Genomic DNA, 17,186 nt, shown 5'->3' with positions numbered 1-17,186 from the left:
AAAAAGGCACTCCTTCATGGTATGAGATTGTTGGCAGGCACCCAAGGATTCGGTTAGCCATGGTTTGTGAAAGAAAGGTTGGAAGGAGTGCCACCTAAAAATAAAATAAAATGGGAGCCGCTCTTTGAAGGTTTGCCTGGCAAGGGGGTTAGAGTACCCGCTACCATTCGTTGACAACAACATACACCTCTCAAAACTTTATTTTTATGCTCTCTTCATGTTTTCAAAATCAAAGCTCTAGCACAAATATAGCAATCGATGCTTTTCCTCTATGGAGGACCATTCTTTTACTTTCAATGTTGAGTCAGTTCACCTATTTCTCTCCACCTCAAGAAGCAAACACTTGTGTGAACTGTGCATTGATTCCTACATATTTGCATATTGCACTTGTTATATTACTCTATGTTGACAATATCCATGAGATACACATGTTATAAGTTGAAAGCAACCGCTGAAACTTCATCTTCCTTTGTGTTGCTTCAATGTCTTTACTTTGAATTATTGCTTTATGAGTTAACTCTTATGCAAGACTTATTGATGCTTGTCTTGAAGTGCTATTCATGAAAAGTCTTTGCTATATGATTCACTTGTTTACTCATGTCATATACATTGTTTTGATCGCTGCATTCACTACATATGCTTTACAAATAGTATGATCAAGATTATGATGGCATGTCACTCCAGAAATTATCTGTGTTATCGTTTTACCTCGCTCGGGACGCAGCGTAACTAAGCTTGGGGATGCTGATACATCTCCGACGTATCGATAATTTCTTATGTTCCATGCCACATTATTGATGTTATCTACATGTTTTATGCACACTTTATGTCATAGTCGAGCATTTTCTGGAACTAACCTATTAACAAGATGCCGAAGTGCAGTTCTCGTTTTCGCTTGTTTTGGTTTCAGAAATCCTAGTAACGAAATATTCTCGGAATCGGACGAAATCAACGCCCAAGTTCCTATTTTCACCGGAAGCATCCAGAACACACGAGAACCGCCAGAGAAGGGGGACAGGGCCACCAAACCACACCCCGGCGCGGCCAGGGGGGGGGGGTGCGCCCCCCTATGGTTTGGGCAGCCCGTGGCCCCTCCGACTCCGACTCTTCGCCTATTTAAGCCGTCGTGACCTAAAACTTCGACACCAATTGACGAAAACCACAAACCTTCCGAGCCGCCGCCATCGCGAGGCCAAGATCTGGGGGACAGGAGTCTCTCGTTCCGGCACGCTGCCGGAACGGGGAAGTGCCCCGGGACGGCTTCTCCATCGACACCGCTGCCATCTCCACCGCCATCTTCATCACCGCTGCTGCTCCCATGAGGAGGGAGTAGTTCTCCATCGAGGCTCGGGGCTGTACCGGTAGCTATGTGGTTCATCTCTCTCCTATGTACCTCAATACAATAATCTCATGAGCTGCTTTACATGATTGAGATTCATATGAGTTTGTATCACAATTTATCTATGTGCTACTCTAGCAAAGTTATTAAAGTAGTTCTATTCCTCCTGCACGTGTGTAAAGGTGACAGTGTGTGCACCGTGTTAGTACTTGGTTTATGCTATGATCATGATCTCCTGTAGATTATGAAGTTAACTATTGCTATGATAATATTGATGTGATCTATTCCTCCTACATATGCATGAAGGTGACAGTGTGCATGCTATGTTAGTACTTTGTTTAGTCTTTTGATCTATCTTACACTATAAGGTTACTAAAATATGAACATTAATTGTGGAGCTTGTTAACTCCGGCATTGAGGGTTCGTGTAATCCTACGCAATGTGTTCATCATCCAACAAGAGTGTAGAGTATGCATTTATCTATTCTGTTATGTGATCAATGTTGAGAGTGTCCACTAGTGAAAGTCTAATCCCTAGGCCTTGTTCCTAAATACTGCTGCGTTACTACTGCTTGTTTACTATTTTACTGTGTTACTACTGCTGCAATACTACCACCATCAACTACACGCCAGCAAGCTATTTTCTGGCACCGTTGCTACTGCTCATATATATTCATACCACCTGTATTTCACTATCTCTTCGCCGAACTAGTGCACCTATTAGGTGTGTTGGGGACACAAGAGACTTCTTGCTTTGTGGTTGCAGGGTTGCATGAGAGGGATATCTTTGACCTCTTCCTCCCTGAGTTCGATAAACCTTGGGTGATCCACTTAAGGGAAAACTTGCTGCTGTTCTACAAACCTCTGCTCTTGGAGGCCCAACACTGTCTACAGGAAAAGGAGGGGGAAGTAGACATCAGTAGGATAATAGTGGAGTGTTTCTTAGTGCACCTATGATGAGCATCACTTAATCTATACCAAGCATCTTTAAAGCTTTCTCCACCTTGTTGCTTAAACGAACGAACTTCAACTTCAGGATTACTCATTTTTAGCAGTAGTAAATAAAGTAAACTAAATAAAGTAAATGCAAGTAACTAATTTTTTTGTGTTTTTAATATGGAGAACAAGACAGTAAATAAAGTAAAACTAGCAACTAATTTTTTTGTGTTTTTGATATAGAGAACAAACAAAGCAGTAAATAAAGTAAAGTAAAGCAAGACAAAAACAAAGTAAAGAGATTGGATGTCGGAGACTCCCCTTGCAGCGTGTCTTGATCTCCCCGGCAACGGCGCCAGAAAAAGTGCTGCTGGCGTGCAGTTGACGTGGGAGATAGAAATCTTTGTGGTGTAACTTTTCTTCAGTTCCCCGGCAACGGCACCAGAAAAAGTGCTTGATGCGTGCAGTTAACACACGTCCGTTGGGAACCCCAAGAGGAAGGTGTGATGCGTACAGTAGCAAGTTTTCCCTCAGTAAGAAACCAAGGTTTATCGAACTAGTAGGAGTTCAGGATCACGTGAAGGTCGTTGGTGACGGAGTGTAGTGCGGCGCAACACCAGGGATTCCGGCGCCAACGTGGAACCTGCACAACACAATCAAAGTACTTTTCCCCAATGTAACAGTGAAGTTGTCAATCTCACCGGCTTGCTGTAAACAAAGGATTAATTGCATAGTGTGGAAGATGATGTTTGCTTGCGAAGAACAGTAAAGAACAATTGCAGTAGATTGTATTTCAGATGTAAAGAATGGACCGGGGTCCACAGTTCACTAGTGGTGTCTCTCCCATAAGATAAATAGCATGTTGGGTGAACGAATTACAGTCGGGCAATTGACAAATAAAGAAGACATAACAATGCACATACATATATCATGATGAGTACTATGAGATTTAATCAGGGCATTACGACAAAGTACATAGACCGCTATCCAGCATGCATCTATGCCTAAAAAGTCCACTTTCAGGTTATCATCTGAACTCCTTCCGGTATTAAGTTGCAAACAACAGACAATTGCATTAAGTATGGTGCGTAATGTAATCAACACAAATATCCTTAGACAAATCATTGATGTTTTATCCCTAGTGGCAACAGCACATCCACAACCTTAGAACTTTCTGTCACTGTCCCAGATTCAATGGAGGCATGAACCCACTATCGAGCATAAATACTCCCTCTTGGAGTTACAAGTATCAACTTGGCCAGAGCCTCTACTAGCAACGGAGAGCATGCAAGAACATAAACAACATATATGATAGATTGATAATCAACTTGACATAGTATTCCATATTCATCGGATCCCAACAAACACAACATGTAGCATTACAAATAGATGATCTTGATCATGATAGGCAGCTCACAAGATCTAACATGATAGCACAATGAGGAGAAGACAACCATCTAGCTACTGCTATGGACCCATAGTCCAGGGGTGAACTACTCACACATCGATCCGGAGGCGATCATGGCGATGAAGAGACCTCCGGGAGATGATTCCCCTCTCCGGCAGGGTGCCGGAGGCGATCTCCTGAATCCCCCGAGATGGGATTGGCGGCGGCGGCGTCTCTGGAAGGTTTTCCGTATCGTGGCTCTCGGTACTGGGGGTTTCGCGATGAAGGCTTTAAGTAGGCGGAAGGGTAGGTTTAGGGGCGACGCGAGGGCCCCACACGCCAGGGCCGCGCGGCCAAGGCCTGGGCCGCGCCGCCCTGTTGTGTCGGCGCCTCGTCGCCCCACTTCGTTTCCCTTTCGGTCTTCTGGAAGCTTCGTGGAAAAATAAGACCCTGGGCGTTGATTTCGTCCAATTTCGAGAATATTTCCTTTGTAGGATTTCTGAAACCAAAAATAGCAGAAAACAGCAACTGGCTCTTCGGCATCTCGTCAATAGGTTAGTGCCGGAAAATGCATAATAATGACATATAATGTGTATAAAACATGTGAGTATCATCATAAAAGTAGCATGGAACATAAGAAATTATAGATACGTTTGAGACGTATCAGTAATTCTTACAACAATAGTAGGAGTGCACCCTCTGGTCTTGAAGTCATGCTTAAAGAATTTATTAGTACACAAACTGCTTTTAACAAATCTGTTGAAGAAAAGCTTGGTAAAATTGATGTTCTTGCTTCTAAGGTTGATAGTCTTGTTGCTGATGTTGATCTTTAAAATTGAAAGTTATGCCTAATGAACATAAAGATATTAAGTCATTTGCTACAGCAAACGCTATCCAAGTTCGAATTAATGACAATATTAGAATGATGGCTGAATTGCATGCTAGGTGGGAAAGAGAAGAAAAACTTGCTAAAGAGAATAATGTAGCTAAAGTCTGGACTATTACCACCACTAGTAATGTTGATGCTTCACTTGTTGCTAAACCTCCTACTATCAATGGTAGAATAATTGGTGTTGGCAATGTTTCTACTCATAATACAAAGCATGCAAAATTGCCTGAAACTGCTAAAACTGTTTGTGATAAAAGTGCTGAAATTTTTCAGAGTATTGGGGACAATGATCCCATTGCTTTAGATCATAATGGTTTTGATTTTGATAATTGTCATATATCTGAAGTTATTAAGTTCTTGCAAAAACTTGCTAGAAGTCCTAATGCTAGTGCTATAAACTTGGCCTTTACAAAACATATTACAAATGCTCTCATTAAAGCTAGAGAAGAGGAATTAAAACTTGAACCTTCTATTCCTAGGAAGTTAGAAGATGGTTGGGAGCCCATCATTAAAATGAAGGTCAATGATTTTGATTGTAATGCTTTATGTGATCTTGGTGCAAGTATTTCTGTTATGCCTAAGAAACTCTATGATATGCTTGACTTGCCACCATTGAAATATTGTTATTTGGATGTTAATCTTGCTGATTCTATAAAGAAACCTTTGGGGAGGATTGAAAATGTTCACACTGCGGTTAACAATAACCTTGTCCCCGTTGATTTTGTTGTCTTGGATATTGAATGCAATGCATCTTGTCCTATTATTTTGGGAAGATCCTTTCTTCGAACTGTTGGTGCTATTATTGATATGAAAGAAGGAAATATTAAATATCAATTCCCTCTTTAGAAAGGTATGGAACACTTCCCTAGAAAGAGAATGAAGTTGCCTTTTGATTCTATTATTAAAACAAATTATGATGTTGATGCTTCTTCTCTTGATAATACTTGATTTGCACTTTTTGCGCCTAGCTGAAAGGCGTTAAAGAAAAGCACTTCTTGGGAGATAACCCATGATGTTTTTATTTTACTACTGTTTTGTTGTGTCTTGGAAGTTGTTATTACTGTAGCAACCTCTCCTTATCATGTTTATTTCGTTGTTGTGCCAAGTAAAGTATTTGATAGAAAAGTTGATACTAGATTTGGATTTCTGCGCAGAAACAGATTTTTACCTGTCACGAATTTGAGTTGATCTCTCTGTAGGAAACTCGTAAAATTCTGAAACAATTCATGCGTGATCCTCAGATATGTACGCAACTTTCGTTCAATTTGAGCATTTTCATCTGAGCCTGTTAAGTGCCTCAAAAAAATTCGTATTTACGGACTGTTCTGTTTTGACAGATTATGCCTTTTATTTTGCATTGCCTCTTTTACTGTGTTGAGTGGATTTCCTTGTTCCATTAACTTTCAGTAGCCTTGGGTAATGTCCAGAAGTGTTAAGAATGATTGTGTCCTCGCTGAACATGTGAATTTTTGATTATGCACTAACCCTTTAATGAGATTGTTTTGAGTTTGGTGTGAAGGAAGTTTTCAAGGATCAAGAGAGGAGGATGATATGATATGATCAAGAAGAGCGAAAAGTCTAAGCTTGGGGATGTCCCCGTGGTTCATCCCTGCATATTTCAAAAAGACTCAAGCATCTAAGCTTGGGGATGCCCAAGGCATCCCCTTCTTCATCAACAACTTCTCAGATCACCTCTAGTGAAACTATATTTTTATTCCGTCACATCTTATGTTCTTTACTTGGAGCGTCTGTTTGTTTTTATTTTTGTTTGTGTTTGAATAAAATCGGATCCTAGCATTCCTTGTGTTGGAGAAATACACGCTTCGTTTTTTCATTTGAACACTTGTGTTCTTCGTTTTTAATATTCATGGCGAAGCTGAAAGTCGCTTCATTTTTTGCTATTTGGTTGGAAACAGAAAATGCTTCATGTGGTAGATGGTATATTGTCTTGAATAATTTGATACTTGGCAATTGTTTTGAGCTCTCAAGTAGATCATGTTTAAGCTCTTGCATCATGTAGTTTAAACCTATTAGTGGAGAACTACTGTAGAGCTTGTTGAAATTCGGTTTGCATGATTCGTCTCTCTAAAGTCTAGATATTTTCTGGTAAAAGTCTTTGAGCAACAAGGAAGACAGTGTAGAGTCTTATAATGCTTGCAATATGCTCTTATGTAAGTCTTGTTGTACCGGTTGTCACATCCCGAAATTTTCCAAATTTCGGAATGTAAAATAAAAATAAATTTAATGCTTGATTGTTTGACCTTGATTGAATGTTTCACAAGGAATTAAAACTTTTGTGTTTATTTAAAAGGTATTTGCAAAAATATAGAGTTTACATAAACCGGTTTCAAAATATTTTTCCAACAATACTCTATTTTGTTCGGAGGATTCGAAACTTATAAAATCATTTATTTTGAGAAAAACGCTATCCCTAAAAAGGCACTATAGTCACATAGAATTATATGTCAAATTTTGATTTTATAAAGTTTATATTTTTGTCCCAAACTTGGTTTCATATTAAATTATTTTTCATGACGAATCCAACGGTACCTTATTTGCATTTTTTCGATTTTATTTGATGCCCCAAAGTGTATTTCCAATATCAGTTTTTCTTTAAAAAAAAGAGAGCACCCGGCCGAACGGCCCAGCTCGCCCACGCACGCCACGTCCCAGCCAGGCCGCCTCCTGCCTTTCTTTTTTTCTAGCCACTCTGGCCCATATCAGCCCAGCCGATCGAAACAGCACCGAAACGTCACCTTCCTCCTCACGTACACGAGCACACACAGCACAAGCTGTAACAGCCATGGCTGTTACTTTCTCTTCTCTTTTCCCATCAATTCTAGCGACCCTTTCTTCTCAAATTCAATACGAAAGTTACTCCTATTTAGGTGAGCGTTCTATTCAGCCAATTTGTTTCCCACTTTATTGCCTTAATCTCCCCAACCGTCCAGGTGCACCGAATGCCACCCGTCGGCATACACCTCCCGGTCTCCCTCCACAGCTCATACCAACACAAACCGAGATGTGCTCCGTGTGCCCCTTGTCTTTCTCCACCACTTCTCTTCAGAAGGTTCGTACTGAGATGCCCTGTACAACACACACCGACAATGCCAACATCAGCCACAAACTCGAGTTCATCGCTAGATTTCGTCGCTCTCGGTGATCAGCTCGTCGATTCCTCGCACCAGGAGCCTCTTCCCGTTATGGCCTACCTCCAGGACTTGGTGGTGCACCTTGTTGTGACTGTTTGTCGAGTCGCCGTGTTCCGCCGGCCACGGTGACGACGCTATCGTTTCCGTCGGATACCATGCGATTCAGGCCCTGGTTCATTCTTCTTTCTTTTTCTCTAGACTCGTGTTCATATCTTCATGCCTTCCCTTCTCTCGATTCGCAGCCGGAGTGTCTCCCACGATGACAACCTGAGGCGGCTTCCGCTCGTCGACGACACAAGCTGTAAAATTTCTGCTACTTCATGGACTATGGAAGCCCTTCCTCGATGTCTCCATCAACTCTCATACTTGCATCGCCGTCTTCAACATCACCATCGACAAGGTGCGGCAGCATCGGTAAGGCGTCATATGTTGGTCGTATTATTTCCGTGAGCAGATGGAATTAGAACGAAAGCTTTCTCCTAGTTCGATGGATGCTCTCCCAGCAAACTACTAGTTCATTAGCTGCTGCATACTACTAGTTCCCTTATTATGTCGATAGTAAAATACTGTTTTCCTTCTGGCCTGCTGGTCGATGGATGAAATCTCTCCCATTGCTATAAAAGCATATCTCTCTGCTAGTAATATTTGCTGAGCACGTAAGTGCATAGGGAGTATATGCGCTCTTTCGATCAATAATATTCCTGGCCAGGCCTTCTCGTTTCAACGCTCGTGTTTACTCTCTATCATGAACATCTATATAGAACTTGTTTCGATCCATGTATTCAGATGCATGTCCATTCAATTGAACTGGTACACTTCAAAAGAAAAACATTGTCTCTACTAGGCCTAGATTCGTATATGCGTACAGGTCCTAGCCAGACACAACATTTTGTTTTTCTAAGATAATATCCTAACTGAAATGACATCCTCCTGTTCCGATGGCGACTGCAGATTGTGCTAGCTAACTCACATATGAAAACTTTGAAATTCCGTAATTATAGATCTAGAGCTCCGTTTTGAATAGTTGTTCTTGTGTTAAGTTTGTAATTAAATCCTCTACAATTTTCGTGTAGAAAGTTTTTCCATCCGAGCAACTTTTCCCGATGACTTTTTGGGCGTTATTAAATTTTTAACCACGAAATGTTTAATCTTGTAAAATCAATATCTTTTGATCTGTTTATCCAAATCGTGCAAACATTATACCCTTGAACTCATAAAAATATGAACAACATATTAGAATGATAAAATTTGACTTTTAAACTATTTCAAAATATGTCAAAGGTTTAATCCTATAAATAAATTTAACATAGTTCCTTTTTCCAAAATGATCCTTATAGTCATACCCATCTAACCAAACTATTTCTACATTTTCTTCATGTTCCAGGATCGTACTTATCCTATTTATCCATGCTTTTGTAGCCTATCAATTATTTCTCATATATCTTAGATGATCCATATAAGTATTTGACTTTATCCATTCTAATTCAATCTCCCAAAGCCATATCTTGCAAGCCATGCCTCATGTCATATCTTCCTTATTTAAGGACTAAAGAAAAAATGAATAACAATATGTTGTTTGTCTTGCTTGATTTTGTTGTTTTTGGAATGTGTCTTTATGCTGTGCTATCTTTTATCTTATAGCTCGTATGGAGAGCGACGTGTTTTTCTGAGAGAAAAGAACCCTCTTCGACTACCAAAAACGCAAGTGACACACCAATCACAAATGTCCCAGTTTTACATATGCACTGTAGTAATTTTTGTAGTATGCATGTGTAGAATTATATGCTTTGCTATTCACACCTAGTAGAATAGGTACTTGATCTTGACTTGTATCTTTTGTCGCCATTAAACTTAGTAGGATGCTTAGCTATGCTACGAAAATGTTTTGCTAGTGGTTAAGGAAAAACAACAAAGTTTAATGAACTACCTGGGTGAATGGTGGAGCTTTGGAGCGGGTGGCTGCATCAGGGGGCCCTGTCAACGGCGATACCCTGGTGTGAGTTCACATTTGCGGAAAGTCACCCAGGATTAAAGAGATTGTAGACAACCTTGCTTATTAGCTTACCGTACAACCACATGCTATATGGGCTCTGGCTTGACAGAGTATGTTGTGAGAACCCGGATCCTACGTGACAAATGATGTAGGGGATTGTAGGTTGGTACGGGTCCGTAGAGAAAGGTCTGGGGGATTACTTCAGAAAAGTCTCGTCCTAGTCAACATCTGTCCATTTGAGCAAAATGTGCATCATGGAAGAAGAGCAGACTAGGTCATGTGGGTAAATTTGTACAACCTCTGCAGAGTGTTAAATCTAAGTACTTAGCTGTGTCCCCGGTTACGGACAATTTAAGTGAACTGTCAAGGATCCTGTTCGAAAGTCTCCTCATCCCAACTTCTTAAATTAAAATTTGATGGGTGAACAAGGGTAGGAGGAATTCACTGGTTTCCATCAGTGGTATTCCAGGTTCATTGATTTCTATCAATGGTACCGCTTAATTAGTATGAAAGAAAAAGTTTTGTCAAATGATAGGAGAAAATTGGTTTTATGCAAATATGCCTGAGCTCTACCAGCCAAATGTACACTTAAGTGTTAGGTTGCCATTTGAGTCCACTATAGTGTCATCTTGCCAATACATTCAAAGTATTGACCATTCGTGGCTGTAACTTTTCATGTTGCAGATGTTTTGAAAGACGAATGAGTTACGATGATTAGGGTTACGAGTCTATCCTCAACATGCTCGCCTGTGGCACATGAAGACGAAGGACTCCATGCTGTCTATGTTTATTCGTTCTGAAACTCTGGTGATATGCTAGCCTTGAGCTATGTAATTTGTAATCCTTTATGTAAATTCTGGATCATGCGATGTAATAAAGACCTTTGTTTCTTGGTATTACATCTTGTACTGTGTGTGCTAGCGATTGATCCAGGGACTAGCACAGATACGCACAGAGATCGGCACCTTAAAAGGTGAGGTCGCTACACCGCTTCATACTTGTGTTTGCTTCAAACAACCTTGCTAGCCAAAGCCTTGTACGGAGAGGGAATGTTTCTCGTGCATCCAAAAACCTTGAGCCAAAACCTATGCCATTTGTGTCCACCATAACTACCTACTATGTGGTATTTTTCTGCCATTCCAAAGTAAATTGCTTGCGTGCTACCTTTAAAAAATTTCATTCCTTGTCTTTGCAATACATAGCTCATGGGAAAGTAGCCTAAAAACTATTGTGGTAATGAATATGTCGCTTATGTATCTTAGTTCTTATAAGTTGCTTGTTGAGCGGTAACCATGTTTCTGGGGACGCCATCAACCTGTTACACCTTTGTTGAATATCATGTGAGTTGCTATGCATGTTCGTCTTGTCTGAAGTAAGGGAGATTTCTCATAATTAAATGGTTTGAGTATGCATATTGTTAGAGAAGAACATTGGGCCGCTAACCAAAGCCATGTATCATGGTGGAAGTTTCAGCTTGGACATTAATCCTCACATCTCTTATGAGAATATTATCTGTTGTTGAATGCTTAAAGCATAAAAGAGGAGCCATTATCTGTTTTCTATGTTGTCCCGGTATGGATGTCCTCAAGTTGAGATCTATCAAAATTGAGAAATCAAATGCGGTCTATCTCCTTGGACCTTTGTACAGGTGGCATAAAGGTACCCCTTTGTGACACTTGGTTGAAACATATGTAATGCAATGATAATCCATGGAAGTCCGAGCTAATTAGGACAAGGTGCGGGCACTATTGGTATTCGATGCATGAGGTTTGCAACTTATAAGAGGTTTTATGCATAACACATATGAATTATTACTACCGTTGACAAAATTGTTTCCATGTTTTCAAAATAAAAAGCTCTAGCACATGAGTAATCCATGCTTCCCTCTACGAAGGGCCTTTCTTTTACTTTATGTTGAGTCAGTTTACCTACTTCTTTCTATCTTAGAAGCAAACACTTGTGTCAACTGTGTGCATTGATTCTTACATGTTTTCATATTGCACTTGTTATATTGCTTTATGTTGACAACTATCCATGAGATATACATGTTACAAGTTGAAAGCAATTGCTGAAACTTTAATCATCCTTTGTGTTGCTTTAAAACCTTCTATTAAGAATCTATTGCTTTATGAGTTAACTCTTATGCAAGACTTATTGATGCTTGTTTTGAAAGTACTATTCATGAAAAGTCTTTGCTATATGATTCAGTTGTTTAGTCATTATCTATTTGTTAACAAACTATAGACCATTGTTTCGAATCACTTCACTCATCTCATATGCTTCACAATAGTATTGATCAAGATTATGATAGTAGCATGTCACTTCAGAAATTATCCTTGTTATCGTTTACCTACTCGAGGGCGAGTAGGAACTAAGCTTGGGGATGCTTGATACGTCTCAAACGTATCTATAATTTCTTATGTTCCATGCTAGTTTTATGAGAATACTCACATGTTTTATATACACTTTACATCATTTTGATGCATTTTCCGGTACTAACCTATTAACAAGATGCCGAAGCGCTAGTTCCTGTTTTCTGCTGTTTTTGGTTTCAGAAATCCTACACAGGAAATATTCTTGGAATTGGACGAATCAAAAGCCCACGGTCTTATTTTCCACGGAGCCTTCCAGAACACCGAAGAGGAGACGAAGAGGGGCCACGAGGCGGCCACCCCACATGGCGGCGCGGTGGGGCCCCTGGCCGCGCCGGCCTATGGGGTGGGCCCCTCGGGCGCCCCCCGACTCTGCCCCTTCGCCTATTGATGGCGTGTAACACACACGTTCGTTGGGAACCCCAAGAGGAAGGTATGATGCACACAGTAGCAAGTTTTCCCTCAGAAAGAAACCAAGGTTTATCGAACCAGGAGGAGCCAAGAAGCACGTTGAAGGTTGTTGGTGGCGGGATGTAGTGCGGCGCAACACCAGGGATTCCGGCGCCAACGTGGAACCTGCACAACACAACCAAAGTACTTTGCCCCAACGAAACAGTGAGGTTGTCAATCTCACCGGCTTGCTGTAACAAAGGATTAGATGTATAGTGTGGATGATGATTGTTTGCAGAAAATAGTAAAGAACAAATATTGCAGTAGATTGTATTCGATGTAAAAGAATAGGACCGGGGTCCACAGTTCACTAGAGGTGTCTCTCCCATAAGATAAATAGCATGTTGGGTGAACAGATTACAGTCGGGCAATTGACAAATAGAGAGAGCATGACAATGCACATACATGATATGATAAGTATAGTGAGATTTAATTGGGCATTACGACAAAGTACATAGACCGCTATCCAGCATGCATCTATGCCTAAAAAGTCCACCTTCAGGTTATCATCCGAACCCCTTCCAGTATTAAGTTGCAAACAACAGACAATTGCATTAAGTATGGTGCGTAATGTAATCAATAACTACATCCTCAGACATAGCATCAATGTTTTATCCCTAGTGGCAACAGCACATCCACAACCTTAGAACTTTCTGTCACTGTCCCAGATTTAATGGAGGCATGAACCCACTATCGAGTATAAATACTCCCTCTTGGAGTTAAGAGCAAAAACTTGGCCAGAGCCTCTACTAATAACGGAGAGAATGCAAGATCATAAACAACACATAGGTAATAGATTGATAATCAACATAACATAGTATTCTCTATCCATCGGATCCCGACAAACACAACATATAGTATTACAGATAGATGATCTTGATCATGTTAGGCAGCTCACAAGATCCAACAATGAAGCACATAAGGAGAAGACGACCATCTAGCTACTGCTATGGACCCATAGTCCAGGGGTGAACTACTCACTCATCACTCCGGAGGCGACCATGGCGGTGAAGAGTCCTCCGGGAGATGATTCCCCTCTCCGGCAGGGTGCCGGAGGCGATCTCCGAATCCCCCGAGATGGGATTGGTGGCGGCGCGTCTCAAGAAGGTTTTCCGTATCGTGGCTCTCAGACTGGGGGTTTCGCGATGGAGGCTTTAAGTAGGCGGAAGGGCAGGTGGGGGGCCACACGAGGGCCCCACACAACTGGCCGGCAGCCAAGGCCTGTGCCGCGCCGCCCTAGTGTCTGGCCACCTCGTGGCCCCACTTCGTCTCTCCTTCGGACTTTTGGAAGCTTCGTGCAAAAATAGGACCCTGGGCGTTGATTTCGTCCAATTCCGAGAATATTTCCTTTGTAGGATTTCTGAAACCAAAAACAGCAGAAAACATCAACTGGCTCTTCGGCATCTTGTTAATAGGTTAGTGCCGGAAAATGCATAAATACGACATAAAGTATGCATAAAACATGTAGATATCATCAATAATGTGGCATGGAACATAAGAAATTATCGATACGTCGGAGACGTATCAGCATCCCCAAGCTTAGTTCCTGCTCGTCCCGAGCAGGTAAACGATAACAAAGATAATTTCTGGAGTGACATGCCATCATAACCTTGATCATACTATTGTAAGCATATGTAATGAATGCAGCGATCAAAACAATGGTAATGACATGAGTAAACAAATGAATCATAAAGCAAAGACTTTTCATGAATAGTACTTCAAGACAAGCATCAATAAGTCTTGCATAAGAGTTAACTCATAAAGCAATAAATCAAAGTAAAGGTATTGAAGCAACACGAAGGAAGATTAAGTTTCAGCGGTTGCTTTCAACTTATAACATGTATATCTCATGGATAGTGTCAATGTAAAGTAATATAACAAGTGCAATATGCAAGTATGCAGGAATCAATGCACAGTTCACACAAGTGTTTGCTTCTTGAGGTGGAGAGAAATAGGTGAACTGACTCAACATAAAAGTAAAAGAAAGGTCCTTCAAAGAGGAAAGCATCGATTGCTATATTTGTGCTAGAGCTTTTGTTTTGAAAACATGGAACAATTTTATCAACGGTAGTAATAAAGCATATGTATCATGTAAATTATATCTTACAAGTTGCAAGCCTCATGCATAGTGTACTAATAGTGCCCGCACCTTGTCCTAATTAGCTCGGATTAACACGGATTATCATTGCATAACATATGTTTCAACCAAGTGTCACAAAGGGGTACCTCTATGCCGCCTGTACAAGGGTCTAAGGAGAAAGTTCGCATTTGGATTTCTCGCTTTTGATCATTCTTCAACTTAGACACCCATACCGGGACAACATAGACAACAGATAATGGACTCCTCTTTTAATGCTTAAGCATTCAACAACAGATAATATTCTCATAAGAGATTGAGATTTTATGTCCAAACTGAAACTTCCACCATGATTCATGGCTTTAGTTAGCGGCCCAATGTTCTTCTCTAACAGTATGCATACTCAAACCATTTGATTGTGAAAACCGCCCTTACTTCAGACAAGACGAACATGCATAGCAACTCACATGATATTCAACAAAGAGTTGATGGCGTCCCCAGGAACATGGTTATCGCACAACAAGCAACTTAATAAGAGATAAAGTGCATAAGTACATATTCAATACCACAATAGTTTTTAAGCTATTTTGTCCCATGAGCTATATATTGCAAAGGCGAATGATGGAAATTTAAAGGTAGCACTCAAGAAATTTACTTTGGAATGGCGGAGAAATACCATGTAGTAGGTAGGTATGGTGGACACAAATGGCATAGTGGTTGGCTCAAGGATTTTGGATGCATGAGAAGTATTCCCTCTCGATACAAGGTTTAGGCTAGCAAGGTTATTTGAAACAAACACAAGGATGAACCGGTGCAGCAAAACTTACATAAAAGACATATTGTAAACATTATAAGACTCTACACCGTCTTCCTTGTTGTTCAAAACTCAATACTAGAAATTATCTAGACTTTAGAGAGACCAAATATGCAAACCAAATTTTAGCAAGCTCTATGTATTTCTTCATTAATAGGTGCAAAGTATATGATGCAAGAGCTTAAACATGAGCACAACAATTGCCAAGTATCAAATTATTCAAGATATTTTAGAATTACTACATGTAGCATTTCCCGATTCCAACCATATAACAATTTAACGAAGAAGATTCAACCTTCGCCATGAATACTATGAGTAAAGCCTAAGGACATATTTGTCCATATGCAATAGCGGAGCGTGTCTCTCTCCCACACAATGAATGCTAGGATCCATTTTATTCAAACAAAAACAAAAACAAACCGACGCTCCAAGCAAAGCACATAAGATGCGATGGAATAAAAATATAGTTTCAGGGGAGGAACCTGATAATGTTGTCGATGAAGAAGGGGATGCCTTGGGCATCCCCAAGCTTAGACGCTTGAGTCTTCTTAAAATATGCAGGGGTGAACCACCGGGGCATCCCCAAGCTTAGAGCTTTCACTCTCCTTGATCATATTGCATCATTTCCCTCTCTTGATCCTTGAAAACTTCCTCCACACCAAACTCGAAACAACTCATTAGAGGGTTAGTGCACAATAAAAGTATACATGTTCAGAGGTGACATAATCATTCTTAACACTTCTGGACATTGCACAAAGCTACTGGACATTAATGGATCAAAGAAATTCATCCAACATTGCAAAAGAGGCAATGCGAAATAAAAGGCAGAATCTGTCAAAACAGAACAGTTCGTAAAGACGAATTTTAAAGTGGCACCATACTTGCTTAGATGAAAATGCCCAAATTAAATGAAAGTTGCGTACATATCTGAGGATCACTCACGTAAATTGGCATAATTTTCTGAGTTACCTACAGAGAATTAGGCCCATATTCGTGACAGCAAAGAAATCTGTTTCTTCGCAGTAATCCAAATCTAGTATGAACCTTACTATCAACGACTTTACTTGGCACAATAATGCACAAAACTAAGATAAGGAGAGGTTGCTACAGTAGTAAACAACTTCCAAGACTCAAATATAAAATAAAGGTACTGTAGTAAAAACATGGGTTGTCTCCCATAAGCGCTTTTCTTTAACGCCTTTCAGCTAGGCGCAGAAAGTGTGTATCAAGTGTTATCAAGAGATGAAGCATCAACAATAGTACCAGGGGTGTTGGGAGTTGCCTCAACAATGCATGTTATCTTATCTATGTAAGTTTCAGAGGCTCCCTTTTCATTATTCTTAGGTTTGCTATCCTCGTCAAACAAATTTTCAGGGACAAGCCAACCATAATTAGTTTCTAGAGCATCGCTCATTCCTAGGGGCTTACAAGGTATTGTTGTCTTAATCTCCCCACCATCATTAATATTATTAGTGTACCTTACTCTCTCCATGTCCATCTTTTCGAGGATACTAACAAAATTGGTATAAGAGCCAAGCATATTGTATTTAATAAAGACCTTTCTAGCCTCTCTTCCTACACCACCAAATTCTTTAAGAAGGGTTTCTAAAACAAAATCTTTCTTTTCCCCTTCCTCCATATCACCGAGTGTGAGAAACATGTGTTGGATTATAGGATTGAGATTAATAAATTTAGTTTCCAACATGCGAACTAAAGAAGCAGCAGCAATTTCATAAGTAGGAGCAAGTTCTACCAAGTGTCTATCTTCAAAATCTTCA

At 40.3% G+C, this 17,186-nt stretch overlaps 1 long non-coding RNA gene across 1 annotated transcript; it reads left to right on the top strand.

Moving 5' to 3' along the window:
• The first annotated feature begins 7,488 nt into the window (after positions 1 to 7,488).
• Positions 7,489 to 10,591, top strand: LOC127312756 (uncharacterized). Its single transcript, XR_007858570.2, has 2 exons — positions 7,489 to 8,116; positions 10,380 to 10,591. It is a non-coding gene; the product is annotated as an uncharacterized lncRNA (long non-coding RNA).
• The last annotated feature ends 6,595 nt before the right edge of the window (positions 10,592 to 17,186 follow it).

The sequence above is a fragment of the Lolium perenne genome, chromosome 7, assembly GCF_019359855.2.
Source record: "Lolium perenne isolate Kyuss_39 chromosome 7, Kyuss_2.0, whole genome shotgun sequence".
Taxonomy (NCBI): Eukaryota; Viridiplantae; Streptophyta; class Magnoliopsida; order Poales; family Poaceae; genus Lolium; species Lolium perenne.
Note: the sequence above shows the minus strand (reverse complement) of the source record. Positions and strands in the feature narration are given on the sequence as shown.